This window comes from Mustela nivalis (genome assembly GCF_964662115.1).
Source record: "Mustela nivalis genome assembly, chromosome: 3".
NCBI lineage: Eukaryota > Metazoa > Chordata > Mammalia > Carnivora > Mustelidae > Mustela > Mustela nivalis.
The window spans coordinates 58818047-58834060 of NC_139022.1; the positions used below are offsets into that span (position 1 = coordinate 58818047).

The window sequence follows — 16014 nt, forward strand, 5'->3', positions numbered from 1 at the left end:
TTTGGCAGTTTCCATAAAACCAAAGCTGTAATTATGATACAACTTAACAATTTTTACTATTACTGGCCATTTATCCCAGAGAGATGAAAACTTATATTGACACAAATACTCATACAAGAGTGTTCATAACAGCCAATCTTATTCTTAATAGCCAAAAATGGAATAGTTGGAGTATCTTCTGACAGTTAAACAGTAAAAGAACTATAGTTCATGCATACTATGGAATACTGCTTAGTAGAACCAAGAATGAACTTAATATACAAAATGATTTAGATGAATATTCAGGAAGCAACACTGAGTGAAAGTCAATCTTGAAAAGTTATATAATGTATGATTCTATTTATGTAACATTTTTAAATAACAGAATTTTAGAAATTGAGAACATAGCACTGGTTGCCCAGATATGGGAGTGAAGATGGTGCAAAGGGAATTTTGGAGGGTATCGCTATAAAAGGGGAGCCTGAGGATCCTTGTGGTAAAGGAACTGTTCAGGATCTTGATTATGGTGGTGAATACAGGTATCTACAAAGGTGATAAAATTGTAGAAAACTAAGCATGTGCATCTGTGCATGCACATGTGCGTACACACATACACACACACACACAGAACATTTACTTGCACAAATGAGTGCAAGTAAACCTGGAGGTCTGAATATGGGTTATGTCAATGTCAGTATCCTAGTGTGTTATTGTATGAGTTTTTGAAAATATTACCAATGGTGGGAACTAGGTAAATGATACACAAGATTTCTTTGTAATTTTCTTCAAATTGCACATGAATTTCAAATTAACTCAAGAAAAATATCAATTAAAAAAGTATGGTAAGGTAATGTTTCAATGTTATTTTAGGGAGTATAAAGTTAAAGTCCCAGAGATCTATCTAAAATATGAATCTAAATATACCATTCCTCATTTTAGAACTTAATCAGACTCTAGGAAAACGATGCCTTATATTTTTATCATGATGTTAAGAAGTTCTCCTATCTGTCTGCCTCTCTAGCTCTATTGCTGTCATTCCATGTTTTGTATTTATGATGTTCTGAGCATTTATATCTCCCACACTAGGCTTTTTTGGATACATGGACTCCGCTTGAAATGCCTTTTCACCATCTTCTCACCTGCCAAACTTCTTTTTAACCATTTACATTGATTTTGAACTGAGGAAACTCTGTTCATCTTCAACTCTGGCTTGGCTTCCCCTTATTCCCTATGTCTTTGTCTAATACCCTTTACATACTCCTCATTGTGCTTACTTCTTCATGTAATGACGGACCTATTTCAGGAATCTATTTCAGTCCTCCTACTTAACCTCATGGGAACAGAGACAAGAAATCTCCAGAACCAAGGAGAGTGTTGACATACAAAAATATTCAATAAATATTAAGAATATGGGACTTTTACATTTAATTTTAAAAACATCTCGTCTACAATTTTAGCATTCTGAGGCCTGTAGAATCTGTGTTACAAAAGTTTTCTTCACATAGAATTATTTCTGCATTGTTTCAGCTCTTAAAGTAACGAAAATGAATTGTGAAGATTCATGTTCTACATCTCTCTCCCTTATGGTTTTGTTGGGCTGTCCTGATAATTACATTCACACTAAGAGATTACAGTAACTAATAATTGCCAGGGTTGTGTTTGTCCCATGAAATTATACCCAAACATCCCTAAGGAAGAAGAGGCTTTGAAAATCAGATATTCTAAAGTTAGTTTTAAAGAAATCCATCAACTCTTTGTTCTAATCTCTCATAATATATATGGCAATTACATTTAGTGCATTAATTTATATCTATAGTTACCACAATATTGCTAAGTGTGCATAAGAAAGTCAGATATAATAAAAAAAAATGACCTGAATTGGAATCAATATATTTTGTTCAAATCCAAAAGCAGATTAACAACTGTGTGACCTTGAGAAAATCAATACTTTTAAACCCACCTTTTCATTAATATATTTATGGTGTTATCTCTACAAATTCTTTGAGGATGTAATAACTTGTGGGTATGAAAATTTGTGCTACTTGATAGAAAAATAGTAAATATGACTTTCTGTAGATTTCATATTTGCATTTTTGTAACTTGTGGTGTTATCTGTGTACAATTTTGTATAAATTCACTGATATGTTGTAAATATGTGTGTATACCAAAACATTGCAGCTCTGTAGTACACACAGAATCAGTGATTAACACCTGTAAAGCATAAAAATACTTAGAATGTATGTGTGAGGGCCTGGTTCGCCAGAGGAACTTACTTGCAAACCCTGGATACAGGGGTGGGCCAGGACGGATGGAGACATCCAATCCGTAGGGCACGCATATATTTACTATGGTAAATTGAAATTCAGTTGGTCACCCGTATTGCCGACCTAGCATGACTGTGCAGTTTTCCCTATGCATTGCAATCTCATTGGCCACCTGTGTATAAGCCAGGCTCAACCACCTCTGTAAAAGTCTGTGAGGCTGGGGTAGCGTCGCCAGAGCGGCGTGGTCATCAGGGTCATCATTGTCATTGTAGTCTCTTTATAAGAGACACCCTGACCTGTCGGTTTGATTCTCGATGCTTGGTGTGAAATAAAGCTTAGCTTGACCTTTGCTTTGTATCAGTCTCACTCCCTTGATTACGGACCCTAATAGTATGCATGATATAACTATTTTATTTTACCAAGTATTATACATTTATTTGGGAAGGTAATATTTTATATTAAAGTATGTTTAATAATATATAATAAATGTAATTCTTTAATCTCATAAACTTTCCAGAGGCTTTTAATTTATTCTATGTTTTGTAAACACTGTGTATTTGACAGTCCCCTTTTCCAAATTAGTCACTCTGCTGATGCTCTGTTGTTAGGTGCTTATGCATTAAGGATTGTTTTGTCTTCTTGAGAGTTTCCCCCTTTACCATGTAAGTACGCCTCCCTTTACAAAATGCCCCTGGTAACTTCCCTTATTTTGCATTCTGCTTTGTTTGAATTAATATAGCTACTCTCACTTTCTTTTGATTAGTGTTATCACAATATGTTTTCCTCTGTCTACTTACTTGTAATCTGTATTTGTCTTTATATTTAAAGGAGGTCTCTTGTAGAGGACACATGGTTGGGTCTGTTGTTTAATCCACTTGGTCAGTCCCTCTCTTAATTGGTGCATTTAGACCTTTGGCATTAAAAGTCATTATTTACAAAGTTGGCTTAATATCAACCATTACTGTTTCTATTTGTTGTCCTTGTTCTTTATTCCTATGTTGTCTTCCACTCTTTTTCTGCATTTTGTGGTTTTAACTGAGCATTTTATATTATTCTATTTTTTCTCCTTTCTTATATTTTTTACTGATAGCCCTACAGTTTGTAATACACATTTGCAACTAATTCAATTCCACTTTCAAGTAACACTGTACTGCTTCACGGATTATTTAAGTACCTTATAATAACAAAAGAATCCTCATTCCTTCTTTTTTTATATCATTCTTGTCATACATTTCACTGATACATAAGATGCAAAAGGTTACCTATCAAACGTTGATCCATTGACATATCAAATGTTGTAGTAACAATGTTGCTATTATTATTTCTAAGAAACTGTTATCTTCTTATTGGGTTGGTTCCAATTTATTGACACTGATGTTCTCAGCTAGGAATGCTTGACACACTTGCCTGCACCCCTTTTGTTTGTAGGGAACTGCATAGACACCTCGCCCTCTGGAGCCGATATTGTGGTTGAATCTTCTCTTGGCTCCTATTAAAATCAGAGACTGCACTTCAGCAAAAACACCAGGGAACTCCGAGGAACAAGAATTAGTATTCAGAGGTCATGCTGGGTGTGTGGCATGCTAAAGTGAGGGCATGAGAAGGCACACAGTGAGGCTGTGGGAAGAGGGTAAGAAGAAAGGGGGTGAGGAGGACCTTAGACTTGGCCTTTCCAAGGGTCTCACTGTGGATTATCTGAAGTTTTGCTGGATCGTTCTTAATTGGCCAATTTGCAACATAACAGTGGAAATTTCCCTTCCTCCCTGTGGAAGGCTATGACCAGTTGAGTATACCCTTTTCCCTGTGAAAGGCTAGAACCAGCTGGGTTGGATGTTTCCCCTTCTCCCCTGGAAAGCTAGGAGGAACTGGGCTGGGCTGTCCCTTCCTCCACAGGCAAGGCTAGAATCAGCTGGTTGGATATTTCTCCTCCCCTGTGCCAATTAGACTCTGACAAATCCCCAGAGGTTAGGCTTTGGTTAAATAGTTTCTCCTGAGGGCAGGCCTCATTTAGAACACAATGTTCTGGAATGTATCAAAATGGTTCTCTCTCCCTGCCCCGCCTGAATCACAAGGGAATTTTTATTCAGTAATTACTGTGAGCATCCCGTAGAACTCTGCACTGAGACAATAAAAGTGTGGGGGCTTCCTGGGGATCCGTTGCCTTGCAGTTTTTACCTCACATGCTCGTCCATGCTGAGCTTTCAGCAACTCACCTGTTGCAGTTTCCTCCCCCGACACTGGCTTCTGTGAAGGTTTCTCCTGTGGTAAGTTGTGATAAAATTTGTAAAATTTGCCTCGTGACTTCATTTCTCTTGCTGATTTAAGAGTTGTTGGTCTTATAGTTTGTTTACCTTTTATTTGTGGCTAGGACAGAGTGGCCACTTCCAAGTTTCTTAAGTGCTGGACTAGAAACCCTTTTTCTTTTTCAGTAGTTGAAACACATAGTTATTACCTGATAATATGTAACAGTAATATTATATTATATTATATTATACTGTAATACATAATATATTATAACGGTAATAATATAATATGTAACTAGAACCTCAAATGTACAAGTGAGTGGAATTAAAACTGAGTTAACTGGTTGTGAATTTGAAAGGTATATTCAAGTTTAATCCAAACTAGGATCCCAGAAGAAATCTTTTACAGTGAAACATTTTCCCTGGATCCTTTTGACTTAAGGTTGAAATGTTGGTGAATTATCATTTTTTTTGGTACTAAAATTATAGTAATGACTAATAGATGCCTGTTAGTTCCCAAAACTTGTAAGATACAGTAATAAAGTAAAAAAAAAAAAAAAGTGTGTTCTTTAGGCAAAATGAGCCCCTGTTTATTTTATATGTAAACATGAGCAAGGTATTCAATTATTCTAAAATTTGGTTTCTCTGCTTTCAAAATGGAGTGACCTAAATTACAGTATTTTTTTGAAGGTTAAAATATTAATAATTTAAAAGATGCCTAGTACTTAATGCATATTTTAGTTCCCTTTCTGTCTTATATTAATATAGTGTTTCCCCAAATTTCCTAATGATCAAAGATACTGGTTTGCTTCTTAAAATTGAAATATCTGGGCTCTACCTAAGAGTTACTAAATTTCAGTTGTCAGTAAATCTGTGCTGGGATCCAGCACACATGTATTCTTTACAAAGGTCATTGACAAAATGCGCTCGTTTCAGGTGAGAACAATCTGGCCTCTTCCATACAAAGATGTAGAATGTGTTAGCAATGGGGAAACTCCTCCAAAGTTGGATATAGTGAAAGATACGGGATTCAGTTGGTTTTTCTATATATTGGTTATACAAGAGTGTTTCTGCAGTTTAAGTTTCTTTGATGGGGTTTTGCTTACAGAAGACTCACATGAAAGTTTAGGCCATCTGATTATTTTCCGGAATAACATGTACTGCAGTGTCTACTGTGTAGTATATATAAACATTGCTTATCTACATCTTTCTTATTCCATATGAATCAATGATTGATAGTTACATAAGTACTAGATCATATATTTTGAAACAAAGAAAATGGTTTGTTTTAAAGTGTTCACCCAGCTCTATTCTGATACTTTACTTGAAGGAATTTGTATCTCACACATAGACACAAACGCACTAGTACTTTCTAAAACTCCAGCTCTAATGCTTGCAAAGTATATGACTACAGAACAATTATTTAACCTCTTATAGTATAAAATTTAATATTTCAGATATGGAGATCATAATAATTATATTAAAAAATTATTTAGAGATGTGCCTGGGTAGCTCAGTAGGTTAAGCTTCAGACTCTTGATTTCTGCTCAGGTCATGATCTCAGGGTTGTGAGAGTGAGCCCAAACTGTCTCCTTCTCCCTCTTCCCCTACAGCCTATGCTCGCTCTCTCTCTCTCTAAAATAATAATAATAAGTAAAAAATAAAAATATAAGTATTTGAGCACTAGATCAGCTTATGTTCTTCTGTACCTGGAATATTATAGATGAAATTTCTGGTCCTAAACTAGCCCAAATGCTTGAGAATAGATTTTGCCTAGAATTCTGTTGTTCAGTGAAGGGTAACTTCAAATTCACAGCTTTAAACTTTTTGAACTGTTCTGTTAAACATAGGGGATATCTTTTTAAGAATGTTTAAGAACCTCTTTTAATCAGAGTTGAAAGACATTTTGATCTCTGTTATATTTACATACAAGTCTTTGAACAGCTCTCTCCACAAATTTGTTCATTTTGTATTTGCAAGATAACTCGGAACAGGAGTTAAAAATAACAAAAAAGAATTATAAACATATAAAAGTAAAAAAGGTAAAATGGCAAATCTGAATCTGAAAATTCTACTGTTTTTGAAAAGAAAAATATCACTATGTACTTAGTTCATCGAAAGTTAGTTAAAGGTAGTAAGCACATTCAAAGGCAGGAAGAAATGTCCTAAGCTTTGAAATAGCAGAGACTATTTTATGTATTTACAAAAAGGAAAATTGAACCAGTATTCTTATTATAAACTTATAAATACTTGTAGAAGTCCAGATAATACATAAATGGGAAGGCTGTTAATATAAAGAATATAGAAAACACATAAAATCTATGTACAGTCAATTCCTAATAATTCTTAAAGACCATGAAGAGCTAAATATAAATTTAATTTTATTATGTATGCATGATATGTGTGTGGATTTCTATAGCTATGTACACATGTTTATATATCTCTCTATATGTGTGTATATATTTCCAGACCTTTTTCTTAAGCATGATATGATATAAAATGCAATATTAAGATAAAAATCCAAATTGGTGTGTGATTATACTGCTTTCACCTGCTCATCATAGCCAAAACTCTTAAAATGTACAGAATAACAAAGTCCTCTCTAATAGCCACATATCATTTCATTTATTAGATGCATAATGCTTTAATTTTCTTTTTTTTTAATAGTTTATTTATTTATTTGACAGAGATCACAAGTAGGCAGAAAGGCAGGCAGAGAGAGAGAGAGAGAGAGAGAGAGAGAAGCAGGCTCTCTGCTCAGCAGGGGGCTCGATCCTGCTGAGGATCGAGATCATGACCTGAGTCGAAGGTAGAGGCCTTAACCCACTGAGCCACCCAGGTGCCCCCATGCTTTAATTTTCTTAACCACATGCCTATTTTTGTGATTTGAAGTTGATCTCAGGCTTTCTACGTTAGGAACAGAGAAGTGATGATGATATTTCTTTATCTTGCACTCATCTTATCCTTTCCTTAAGATAAAGACATTCCCTGGGCGCCTAGGTGGCTCAGTGGGTTAATCCTCTGCCTTCAGCTCAGGTCATGATCTCAGGGTCCTGGGATAGAAGCCCACACCGGGCTCTCTGCTCGGCAGGGGGCCTGCTTCCTCCTCTCTGCTTATGTCTCTGCCTACTTGTGATCTCTGTCTGTCAAATAAATAAAGTCTTAAAAAAAAAAAAAGACATTCCCAATGGTCAGGAAATTAGTTACTTGCATTTGTTTAAATAGGCATTGCAGACAATTTTGATAAATTGGGTAACAGAGGGTAGACACAATTCAGAATATTATATATGATAAAGTATATATGGAATTGTTTGTGTTTGAGGGTGCAGTTGTATTTTAAAGAAAAATGTGGGAAAGATGATCACCCAAATGTGCATTATCTCCTCTGGGTGACAAGGTTTCTTTCTTGCAGAAGGCATTTTTTAAACTTATTTATTTATTTATTTCAAATTAAATTAATTAATTACATAAAATATTTGTATGTATAAAATCACACACAAAAGCACTTATAATTTGCAGAATTAGAGAAACGAAGGAAAACAGAAACATAGATCAGTGAAATAAATGTATGGGAAATGAAAAAAAGAAACAAAACCTAGCTTCATTCTAAAAATTATACACTAAAAGATGCTCAGAATTTTCAATACAATAGTTTTGTATATCTTCAATAGTTTAATATGGATTTATTTTAAAATACTTACCACCAGCCTTTTTCTCCTTTATTAATTTACACTTGTGCTTAAATGGTATGAGTAAATTTCTCATACTTGGGTGTTACTAGTCCACTTAAACTCTGCAATTTTGTGAAATGAAGTTTTTATTTTTCCCCTCAAAATAGCCCAAATACAGCACTGGGGTAAAAGAACACACTATGATAGTAGACATAGTGTACAAGTATTCTGTCTCAAATGCTCAAGGTAGACTTACACAAATGTGACCATATAGGTGAATCATGGCAGTATGGAGCACACGGAAACACTAATACGTGAAACATCCTGCACTTTTTATAATGTAAAAAGCAGTAACACATGCATACTAATAGAATGCATTTTAACATACGTATGAGCTAGCTGAGTACAGGATTCCTGAACAGCTGTCTTTTCGTAGAGACAAGGCCAGGGTGTGTGATGGGATGGTGGCACTGGGTACCCAATGGTCAGATGGTAGATACGAGATATTTTCAGATGTAGCTTTGATTTTGTACTACGAATTTTCATTGTCAAATTTATTAAATAACTAAGAATGTGCCATTAAAGGACTGGTTATAAATACGTGACAAGAACCTACGATTGTGAGAAAATAGGAGATCCAAAAGAGAATAGTCATGTTTTATGATTTTAATTTGTGTTTCAATGATTATTATTGAGTTTCACATCTTTTCAAATATTATGTGACCCACTTTCATTTTCTTTTGTCTTTTGCCTTTTTATTGTTCTTTATGAGTGTCTATTCTTTTTTGGTCTTAATAATTCAACTTTTTAGGGGCACGTGGATGGCTCAGTCATTAAGCATCTGCCTTCGGCTCAGGTCAAGATCCTGGGATCTTGAAATCGAGCCCCACATCAGGCTCCCTGCTCAGCGGGAAGCCTGCTTCTCCCTCTCCCACTCCTCCTGCTTGTGTTCCTTCTCTCGCTGTGTCTCTGTCAAATAAATAAATTAAAAAGTTTAAAAAAATCAGCTTTTTAAATGGAGGGTCCTTTCCTAATGTTATTCAAGTACACTCTTGAAAAAAAATTTTTTGCTCCTTTTGCAAAATAAGTGAGATGGATGCTTCATTGTGATTTGAAAATCATTGGCATGGATATGGCTGTTTCTCTACTAAGAACACATAACTATGCTATATCTTTAGACATGAAACATGTTTTTTTTTTTTTTTAAGATTTTATTTATTCATTTGAGAGAGAGACAGAGCACAAGCAGGGAGACAGGCAGAGAGAGAGGGAGGGGGAGAAGCAAACTCCCCGCTGAGCAGAGAGCCTGATGCAGGACTCGATCCCAGGACCCTGGGACCATGACCCGAGCTGAAGGCAGATGCTTAACCCACTGAGCCACCCAGGTGCCCCAGACATGAAACAGTTTTAAAGGTACTTCAAGTTAAATATTCTTGTTAAATTAAAAAGTAGTTAGATGCTTGCTTCAATCCATCTCTGACTCTGACTTTTGTATATAGGTTAGACATTTGTGTCTAAAAAAAACCCCCCAAAACAAAAATAAAACAACTATCCCTGCATCTCAAAAGTTTTGGAAAATGCTAGAATATTTTATCTCTGTCTAGCCATAAGATATCAGTGGAATTTAAACTCGATTAACTGCATTAATAAATACTAAAAAGGGATGTTGCTTTTGAACTATCTAAAACTATTTGTATCACAGTGGTTTTAATTTGTAACACAAGCAGTCATATATGTTTCCATAGATAGAACTCTATAGAGAAAATAAGATAGGACATTTACTGAAATTAGAATATTTATCAAAAACAAATTGCATTTTCTTATGTATTCATTGAGCTCAAATGTTAATGAAATTCTCTTTCAAATTATATCCACAAGGCGAATGTTAGATAAGACCATGTTATCAAGGATTAAAAAATGATTGAAATGCTGGTTTTACACTTAATAATCTGGAACAGAGATGTAGGTCAATGGGGAAAAAAGGGTATTTTAAGATGTTACTGTTGCTTGGATAAAGTGATAGTTCATTCAAAGAAATAATCAAACTTGTGCACTCTTGGGGGGGAAAAAGTGATTTCTTTTCATCCTAAATGTCAACTGAACTATAAAGGGTGACATTTTGAATAAAGGAAAGTAAGGATAAAAATGCTTACAAAATGCTTATCAAATAGCACACTCTGATTGCTTAGACTAGGCTCTTAGAATTCCGATTTATTATATTTTCAAATGTTCCAGTTTAGTTTCATTCAAAATGCCTAAACATTCTTTAATAGAATTATACTTTTTCGCATAAGCATTCTCGTTATAAAAGCCTTGGTAAAAGGGAAGCGTGGAAACTTCTACCACCAGCCACCATCTGTTCTGATGCAAAAACCACTTTGCAAATTTCTGACAGTAGTAACGGCAAATTCTGGTCTAGATGAATTTGTTTCCCTGAGAGCAAGAAAAGTTCATACAGTGATACTGGATATTTTTACATGTGGATATTTTGAAATATGCTCTTTATCTTTTTAATTCACATAAATGAAGATAAAGGAAATGGACTAACATTTAATTCATCAAAGAAATGGTGTACATGAAAATAGAGAATTCTCAAAGCAGAAAGTGTATTTTATTCCTGTGTAACTCCTGGGATACATACCAAATTCATTCATCGCCAGATAGAAAGCCTATTGCTTTTATTACAATTAAAATAAATTTTGCCTGAAGTCATTTATTATAATTTTTTATCAATATTAAAAATGTATCCATTCTCTTAAAATATATGCATCGAAACCTAGTTATTAATGTCTCAATCCAAAGTAACCGAAATAGAATTCTGTTCTAGGGATGATAAATCACAATAATTCATAGATAAAGACCTGTGGAATGACAGAAGAAAATAGAGCTGTGTAGGTATTATTCAGATATTATTCATAGATATTATACTCAAAGTGTGTCTATTGACGATCACTTTTGGCTTCCCAAGTGTCCTTCTGATCTATATTGGATTCTTTCACACAGATGGAATCTTTGATCCACTCAGCTGTCTGATACTGTTATCACCCGTTTTATTGGCAATGTCCTTGTTATCTCATTGTGAATATATATATAACTTAGTTGATTAGAATCTCCTACAGTTTGTTAGCAGATTTTATCTACATTTTATTCAGAATCTCGCCAAGAAAATGGAAGTGGCTGTAAGGATTTAAAGAGAAGGAATGTACTATAGGAATCTAGTATAGGTAGTGGAGATAGGAGCACTGACTGCACAGATAGTAAGATTGTTGAGAAGCCAAACAGTGGACGGTGCATGACCCCAGGAGGTAGTAAGCTGCTGCAGGAACAAAGGGAAGCAGTATTTCCCAAAGTTCAGGTCTGGAGTCCGTGGAAGCTAACACCCTGTCTGGCTAGAGAAAAAGCCATAATCGAGATGTCCTTGGAAGCAGAGAGAGGTCCAACACTGTGTATTTTTTCCTTCATTATATCCTCCAGGATCTTGCCAGTGTTTCCAATTGCTGGGAAAGCTTGAAGCCAGCTGATCTGGGAGCCTAGGAAACTGAATGGCTCAGCCGCGTGCTGGGTCTCAGGCACCTGCACCTTCCTTATACCTTCGAAACTGGCTTGAGTTTGATATTTTATTAAATACTTCCATCATATTCTAGATTTTTTATAAACACAATATGATGTCTTGGTATGTCAAATAACATCAAATTATTCTCCTGAATGGTTCAGTTCACATTGTTTGGGTATATCTCGTCAAGACTTAATTTTCTACCAGGACTATAAAGTGCTGTTTAACCGCTGAAGACCTTGAAACCCCAGGGATGTTTGATATAATTCTCTTTTGGAATTTGCAAGTACATTCATTTACCACAGCCATTGTAAGCATCATTAGATCCATGGGATTCCTAAAAACTGAGTGTCTTTAAATTTTATATAATAGCTTAGAATTACTTTGAAGTACAAGCCTCTCCTTTTCTGGGTCCCTTTCATGGGTTCCTTGATATGGACTAGAGCCAAATGTATAAATCCCAAGAGATCCAGAAATCAATGCAAAAATCTAAACTTCATTTTAAAGAAAGGGTTCACCGATGGGATAGGCACTTGAAATTTCCCAGGATTTATCTGATACTACTTATTCACCAAGTCTAACCACTTTCTGTGTCATTGGTACTATTGGGATTCAACTTAAGGGTGAAGATCGAGGAATAATCTGGTTACTGACCAGTTCTTGACTAAAATTCCTTACTGTGTACTTGGATCATATCAACTTTCTTTTATCTAGTGAAGAGCAAATTGTCATAAGTCCTGAAGGAGGACAAAGAAGTCAAAATAATACTCTAACACTATAGCAATAGTTATGAAGCTAGTTTCTTAAAACACTGGACTAGAAGATAGTTGGTCTTAGGGAAGAAAGTGTGCCTATTCCAAACAGGAGAAAGGATTGACTTGTGATGAGAGATCTGTTAGGCTGTGATGGGGAGGTTGAAAACTGTGCACATGAGGATGACTTTCCTAGCACAGATTTTGTAGGGTTTCAGATTGTTGTAGAGTTGAGACTTTCTTGGTCTCTTACCACTAGTGCAAGATTTAAAGGGCTCATGTGATTAGGTCAGCCTACATAGATAATCTCTTTTGATTAACCTAAAGTCAACCAATTAGTACCCATAATTGATTCTATAAAATCTTTTACAATATAATGTATAACAACTTATTGCAGTTACAGATTTCACTCATGCTAAGGGGAGGAGATCATAGAAGGACAAGGGTAGGTAGGGTCATTTAACTACTGTAGCTATCATAGTTTCATTCCCTTTTGCCATTTTAAGGTAATGTTACAGATACTTCCCTTTTATATGTCTTTGAAAAGGCTCACTGCATAAGAATTTGTATTCTCCTATTATCATGGGCTTTTCACCATTTTCACTTGGTGCACAGAGACTACATGCCTCTGGATGTCAGCATGACAAAGTTCCATGACATTTTGAGAAGGTTGATTCTGCTTGGGATGAGGGATGGCACATCTTCAAGTGTCAAATATCCACAGGAAGATTAGGAAGGGATTTCCCCAAATAAGATTGGTTTATTTTAAAATTGATTTATCCAGTCTCTCCTGACTGGCTACTTCCATTATTGTTTAGGAACAAGCCAGAAATGAAATGAGATTTTTAAGAGTTGCATAGAAGTAAGGTTTTCCTTGAAAGAGATACAAACCAGGGACAGCAGTATCTACTTTTGGACATAGGTTTTGGTGGAACATTTTTCCATCTCCTATATGTGACCACTTGGTGGCCATACATGGTTAAAACGTCCTAAGTTGATACAAACACAGCTGATAGTTGCTTTTCTTTAAGATTCCTTAGCTTGTCAGAAATCCACTTACTGTAAAAAAGGGGAATCCTGGCACTGATACCAAAATATTTTCATAAACTTTCGGGTAATAGTTTCCTTATACTAAAATAACTTCTGTGCCTTTAAGCTGAGAATATCCTTTTCTTACCCTGGAGACATAAGGGCCCTGGAAAAGATTTAAAAGGGGGCCCAGTGCCTTCATGTATTGAGTACAGAATTAGAAAAGAGAAGGGCCTAGAGGTACTTAGAAAGTACATAAAAGGACCTCGAAGAGTATAGCTGAAGGGAACAAAAAAAAAACTTGAGAAAAATTTCTGTTTGTCTTATGTAGGTCCTCAATTATTGGTTGAACATCTCACACATGAAAAAGTTAAAAACAAGACAGCTCCATGGTCTAGCCTCAGTTGTCATAAAAGGAAGTTGTGCCACTACTACAGGAGGTTTCATTTCATTTTTTTAAAGATTTTTATTTATTTGTTTGACAGATCACAAGTAGGCAGAGAGGCAGGCAGAGAGGGGGAAACAAGCTCCCCGCTGAGCAAAGAGCCAGATCATGACCTGAGCGGAAGGCGGAGGTTTAACCCACTGAGCCACCCAGGCGCCCCCTACTGGAGGTTTTAAAAGAAATGTCTTCCCACCATCATCCTGTGATCAGTGGCAATCGTGTTCTTCAAAAATTTTAAGAAGTTACAGTAGACCACCCTTAAAATTTGGCAAAATATTCAAGACATTTGGTAATAGGTTTATACTACTGTAACTCAGATTCTTATCTTAAAAGTAATGATTTTGATTAGACCAGTGTGTCCATTTCCCACACATTTAAATGTAGGACAGCTCGTAACCATATGGTCTGACAAAATACACATTTACTTTTCCCAATTAGATGCTTATGAGTGTTTTTTCAAAGCTTGCATGAATCGTTTAAAATAAAACCTCACTAGTTATTCACTAAAGCTATCAAATGAGCCCCTAGACTTTGCTTAGAATATGTCCTTTTACTCTGGCTAGCAAAACCAAAAGCGATGCAGGATTTTTCAATAAAATAAAGACAGAGTCAGATGCTTATTCATTGAACAACCAAGCAAAACAAGCTAGATAAGCAGAATTACAGTGCAGAGCCAAATCGTAGTCACGCAGAAGTGAGACAAAGAAGCCAGGGATGGCAGAGCTCCCAACTAGGTGGTCCTATTTTAGGCAAAACCCAGAGCTGGTGAATAAAGTCTATTATTTCTTCCTATTTTAGTTCCATAAACACAGAACAAAACAGATTCCAATTCCATCAGCAAATTAGGTAAAGCTGGGCTGGGTGGATTTTACACGGGCAAATGGAATCTTTGAGAGAGGGTGATAGAAAGCAAGAGGGCCAAATCATTTTGAATTTTATTTTAATTTCCTATTTGGCTACAATAAATTTCAAAGTATCCAAGACAAATAAATTAGACGTTCTAAGATCAATTTGAAATTAGGCAAAAGCATGCAAGGCAGAAGTTCAAATTAAAACCAGCCAGGAACAACTTAATTTGATAAAACCATTTAGAGTGTTAAAATTCTAACTCCTCATCTATTGTATAACAGTTCTGTATAACAATGTGTCACAAATACTTCATTTTCCAAATTCTATTTTACCTCACAAATAATTATAGGATATTTTCGTTAAAAGACTAAGTTCCTTTGAAAATCAGTGTGTGTTTGTGTGTATGTGTTTGTGGTTTTTGACTTTATCAGGGTTTTTCTCTGTGGGCATAATAAAATTTTAAGGTTGTCTCTCCCCCACCAAAGTTAACCTTAGCATGTATATACATCTTTAAAAGTAGGTATTTTAACACAATTACAATCCTAATTTTTTCTACCATTTAAATAAAAGAAAGGTTAGATAGGGTGGCTCAGTGGGTTACGTGACTGCCTTTTAGCTCAGGACATGATCTTGGGGTCTTAGGATTAAGCCCTGTGCTGGTCTCCCTGCTCAGTGAGGAGTCTGTTTCTCCCTCTCCCTTTGCCCCTTCCCTCAACTCATGAACATTTGTGTTCTCTCTCTCTCTCTCTCTCCCTAATAAAGAAATAGAATCCTTAAAAAAAAAAAAAAAGTTAGATATATTTTAATTTTTTTTTAAAGTTAGATATATTTTTAATTAAAAAAAATTTTTCAACTCATTATACTTTCCAACTCATATCATTGCATATGGCAAGATTCCATTCTTGTTTATGGCTGAATAATACTCCATCGTGTAAATACAACACTCATCTTGAGGCATTCATCTGTCAATAGACACAAGCTATTTCCATAATTTGTAAATAATGCTGCCATAAACATAAGGGTGCATGTACCTTTTGAATTAGTATTTTTGTATTTTGGGGCAAATACCCAGTAGCTCCATTAGTGGATCATAGTGTAGTTCCATTTTTAATTTTTTGAGGAAACTCCATACTGTTTTCTAGAGTGGTTGCATGAGTTTGTGTTCCTATCACCAGTACAAGGGGGTGCTTTTTCTCCACAAACTTGGCAATACTTTTTTCTTGCATTTT

The 16014-nt window shown here is 35.4% G+C and overlaps 1 long non-coding RNA gene across 1 annotated transcript in view; it reads left to right on the forward strand.

Moving 5' to 3' along the window:
* The first annotated feature begins 4210 nt into the window (after positions 1-4210).
* Positions 4211-16014, forward strand: part of LOC309861185 — a 252083-nt gene continuing 240279 nt past the window's right edge. Inside the window, exon 1 of the long non-coding RNA XR_014309808.1 lies at positions 4211-4507. This is a non-coding gene — a long non-coding RNA (uncharacterized lncRNA). The remainder of the gene's footprint in view (positions 4508-16014) is intronic.